Here is a 5,000-nt window from a genome sequence, read left to right as displayed (position 1 = left end):
GATCACCGATAGGTGCTGTGATAGAGTCCCTCGCTCTTCTGGGCTCGCTTCGTAAACTTGCTCTTAGGTTCAAGTTGCAGTTGACTTCTGGTTCAGGGAAAGCGAAGCGCTCAAGCTCCGAGGGTCGTAGTAAACTCCTCGTTTTCTTTCCGGGAGCTAGGCTTAGGTGCCGTCAGATAACTCGTTAGTCAGTAAAGCCCACGGCAGGTGCTGCTGTTAGTAAAGCAAGTCAGTAGAGCGAGGGACTCGGTTGATCAAAAGAAATTCCCTCTTCCGGGGAAGGGCGAAAAATCCAAATTCCAATGGTCTCATGCGTACAGAGGCCGGTCAATTCTATGTATGGTGGAAATTACCAAGGAATCTAACGAGGCTCGGTATCTCTCCCGCAAATCTTTGTCTCCACGCGGAATCTGCTGTGGATAGGAAAAGGGACGGGGGAGTGCGCTAGTCAATCAATGAGCAGTATGGTATGATTTGCCCGGATGCAATGGGGAGGTGGGCTCCAGGGCGGCCCCCGGGGAGACTCCTTCAAACGTCTCTATTGAGTGACGGAGCCCTTTTGATTGAATATGATAGCTGAACCGGCACAGGGCAGGTCGACTGGTCACTATGCCGAGTCCTCCCCGCTCCGTTGTCCGTCTCGGGGCTGGAATGGAACTCATGAGCAGCTCCCATTTATCGCAGTCCAAGACCGTGTCGGTGTCCCTGTCAGCTGTACTCCCCATAACTTGACCACATGAAAGAGGAGGAAGTGAGACTGTTCCTGTTCCTTGAATAGGAAGAGTTTCACCATTAGCAAGGGCAATTGAAACATTACCGACATCGTTTGAAAGATAAGAGAAGTCGTCAGTTGACCCGGCGGTTCGAAGCTCCCGAGTCAACAACCTAAGGGAGGTTCTTACTTGACTTAGGTGTGAAGATACCTGCGGCATTGGCAGAGTGGGTCTCTTGAGAAGAAGAGACATCGGATCTTGATCTTTTGCTAAGGTAGAATTGAGCGAATTCTTCGAGAATCTCGTTCGGCACTTTTGATAAAGTAGACGATGCTTGCTTCTTATCAAAAACCTCAGGTGGAATAGTTGGCTTTTCTACAGCTGCGTATGCGGCCTTAAGTCACTTTGCCTTTCCGGGAAGATCATCTGGTTTGCTGTTAAGTTCCCAACATCGATCCACGGTATGATTTGGCTTCCCACAATGAGAGCATGGGGTTATTCATCGCAAGCTGTCTTGCTTCCTTATTGAGTAGAAATGGAAGGACGTTGTCTCTTCTGCTCAAGTGCTCATTTGCAAGGATCTGGACTTTGATCAGCTCGTATTCCGGCAATCTATCATGCCAGCCAAGGTTTGTCTTGTTCCATTTGAGTGGCAAGCGTGTCATGTGCGCCACATGTGCATAGTGGAAGTGGTTGGTATGATTCAAGCTCGGCCCAATACGACATCTGTTAATTATAGAAGGCATTTATGCTCCAGTCTCCCTGTCTGGCTGAGGATATCTACTGCTTGATTTGATAGATCCTAGAAGCAAAGCTGCGGGAATACAATCGATTGACATGTTCCCAAATGAAACGTGCGGACTTCATCCAAAATAGGCTGGCGTTAACGTCAGACTCCATGGAATTTCACAGCCAAGAGCTAACAAGATCGTTGTTAGCTTTCCAATCACCTTTCATCAGTGTTTGAGCGCGCTCCAAAATGGACCCTCTCTGAAAGTGCCGTTTTCTTCTTTACTCCCAGGAACAACTGAACTGCCTGAGACCATTGCAAAAAATGGTTTCCATTTAAGCGATGAAGAAGAATTTGCAGGCCTAGGTTGTCGGCGAGAAACCGAACACTGAATTTGCGGTGATTAGAGAGGGATTTTGAGTGAAACATGATGTTTGTGAAGTACCCTCTGCTGCCATGAGATGTAATGGAGCAAAACACTATTACTACCCAAGAACAAAAAGAAAAAAACCGCTTCGTATGTATGCTGTTAATAGAACAAACAACAGGTGTGCATGCGAACAAACAAGACAAAAAAGGAGTATAAGAACAAAGGAAGACACAGCACCAAGAGCAAGCAAAGAAGAGGAAAGCAAAAGAGGGTGCTGTTAACGAGCGGAAAGCAGTCAAAACGTGATTGTTTGCTGCTGCTAATCGAGAAGAAGTCAATATAACAGCAAGTGTATATGCTGTTAACCCATAGAATAACTGGGCAAAGTTAGGACTTGCAAGCAAAAACTAAAGGAAAAGAGTTCCGTGTGGTGAGAAAGAGAGGGAAGTTGAGTTGACTTCTTTTAACAGCTTTCCAGTCTCGTAGTACAAGACTTTAGATTCGATTTTGGGATATGTCTTTCAGTTAAGGATCTTCCTGAGAACCGGAGGCGAGGCGGATGTACACCTAATTTCACAGCTGAATGCCGCAAGCCAATTCTCGCCCCCTCTGACTATATTAGTTAGACCTTACTTTATGCGTTCCTAGAATACCTGGTCAAGAGCAAGTCTGATCCAATTGATGTCAGTGACTTTATTAGCGGAAAATTTCTTTCATTGAAAAAGAAGGTCTTTATGAAAGTATTCGACTAGAAGTAGCTCTATTGAAAGAAGGGGAATCGGAGTCGGTTAATATAAATAGGCTGGACAAGCGCTTTCAGTCCTTTCGCTTTCCATTTCTATCTCTCTAGATGGCAGGCCTTACTAATAGAAAGGGGAAAGATGCGCTCAATCCGTTGCTTGTTGCTCCAACTTAGGAGTAAGGGCTGAAAGGAGCTTTTAAGCCCTTTTGCTGAATTGTTGGTCCGCAGCCCCGCCCTAAACGAATGAATAAGGAGAGGCCTATTGATGACCGAGCCATTCTTTTACTACTCCTTACCTCACCCCCCTTGTCACTTAAAGGGCGAAGTCGCTGAAGCGAGTCTAAAGGCCAAAGAGTGATCTTTGAACGCTACTACGCATCCTTACTAATAGTATAGTGTAAGGTAGAGTTGGGTATAGCAGGACTTGAACCTGCGACCATTAGGTTAAAAGCCCAATGCTCTACCAACTGAGCTATACACCCAAAAAAAGATATAGTAGTAAATAAGGATTGGTGCGGAAAAGAAAAAGAGGGCGGCCCCTCTTCTTCTCATCATATTAAAGGGGCGCAGCTCTGTATGAGGCTCGTACTGCAGAGCAAGCGAAGAAAACGTAAGGGCGCGCGTTAGCTAGGCCGTTTTCTTGCAGGAGTGCTAACACGCCCCTTATTGAAAACTCAAGGAAAGCCTTGATCGATATGAGAAACATGCGCTCAAGCACCCAACCTATACAAGGGGCTTGGGCTCGAAAGCCGGCCTTACTCAACAAGCACCTTTCTTAGTAAGCTTGCTTGTTTCCACTCATTGAAGATTCTATCTACAAAAGAAGGTCAACGGGGGATACTAAAGTTGCTCTCACTGACACCATCTACGAGAAGGTGGGGTCGTCTTTCTTTCCAGCCGCCATACGGTTCGCCTTAAAGCCTTAAAGACGGAGAAGGGGAGGAGCAGTTCTCTATGTAATTACGGTCTTTGTTGGCCGTTGTTCCGGTCGAGCACTCTCTTTTCTTTGTCCAATTCCGTCTTACCAAACAAGACTGACTTCTGACCAACCCGCGAAGGGTTGTGAAGTTGGACCAGGTACGAAGAATGAATCTATATCTGTGTACGGAAGTAGCTGGCCGGCGGCCGCTCAACTGTTCGAGCGCAATACAGTGGTGGTTGGTTCCGATTCGACAAGGGTAGAATGCCTGGTCGAAGGTCCAGTACAGTAGGTAGCAGGCGTTTCGTTTTGGCTCCCGAGCGAGAACGAGAAATAGGCGATGCACCATCCTTGCTGCTACGTACGTTGACCTTGACTTGACAGATTCATCCAATTGAACCCACACTCAAAGGAGGACCGCAAGCCCATGGCTCGACGAAACAGAAAGTATCAGCATTAAGAAACTTCTTGGGGTTAGCAGTGAAAGAAAGAGCCCGGCATTCATTTCTTCATTCATATTCATAGCTTAGTCTACTAAAAGAGGGACCGGCCTCATCGTGGTAATTAGAGGGCATCTCTGATCGTTCACCTCTAATGTGACACGTTCCCTCCCAGTTATATGATCAACGGGATCCGTCGGCTAGAGAGCGGGGCGATTCTTCTTCCGGGGAGGCAAAGTCGTCCCCTCTACTGATCGAACCCTCAGTTCGGAGGTCTTCGTCAACATGTTACGAGGCTCCAGTCTTCGGCGGGTCACCATTACTTTACTTAGAAAGGCGAACATCTGGGCAAGGGAAAGCGCAGTGCGCCTGGTGCAAATGGCTTTCTTTTTTTATGATATACCAATCAGAATGGAGGGCCCTACCTACGTAGTGATTCTATCAATCATGTACGTAGGGGGGGGGTCGGTCAACTTGATGCGGGAGAGGCATGAGTGCAGTTCGATCTTGTGGTATATTCGTTTGTAGTGAGTAGGGCTTCTTTCTCGTTGATCAGTTCGCCGCCGCTCTATTGAAGGGTCTCCATTCCTACGGCGGTTTTGTCAACGAACGCGTCTCGGGCCGGATTGACTAACTTAACCCTTAAGGGGGCCTTGCCATAGTTGGGTGCTCTGCTTTAGTGTGATTGACGAAGGCTAGGCTAGGTTTGGTAATACCCAAAACAAATTAAAAGAGATCGGGGTCGAAAATTGGCAAGGAACTTTTTCCCCCCAAAAAAAAGGGCAGCTGCGGTCGAACTCTAATTCTGGAAATAAGTCGGGGCCCTTTTACCAAGTCTACCGGATAGAAGATGATAGAGGGCCAACTATCGTTGCGTTGCCCAAGACGGTGCCGTCTCACTTCGAGTTCCTTCCTTTGTAGTCAAATCTGATGATACGCTTTGGCGATCTTACCTACCAAATAAAAGGCCTGCTAGGTGATCGAAACCGCTCAGGTCAGTGAGGACTCACTCACTCACCTACTCCTTATCTATCTAATAGTTTCTTCTATCTACTGAATTCAAAAGGCGACCCGCCGCGCCGGGCT

At 47.2% G+C, this 5,000-nt stretch overlaps 1 non-coding gene across 1 annotated transcript; it reads right to left on the bottom strand.

The window, feature by feature from the left end:
- Nucleotides 1–2,964: 2,964 nt before the first annotated feature.
- Nucleotides 2,965–3,037, bottom strand: TRNAK-UUU. Its single transcript has one exon. It is a non-coding gene; the product is annotated as a tRNA-Lys (tRNA).
- Nucleotides 3,038–5,000: the final 1,963 nt, after the last annotated feature.

Source organism: Quercus lobata, chromosome 1 (genome assembly GCF_001633185.2).
Source record: "Quercus lobata isolate SW786 chromosome 1, ValleyOak3.0 Primary Assembly, whole genome shotgun sequence".
NCBI lineage: Eukaryota > Viridiplantae > Streptophyta > Magnoliopsida > Fagales > Fagaceae > Quercus > Quercus lobata.
The sequence above is the reverse complement of the archived record's forward strand: the minus strand, read 5'-3'. Positions and strand labels throughout refer to the sequence as shown.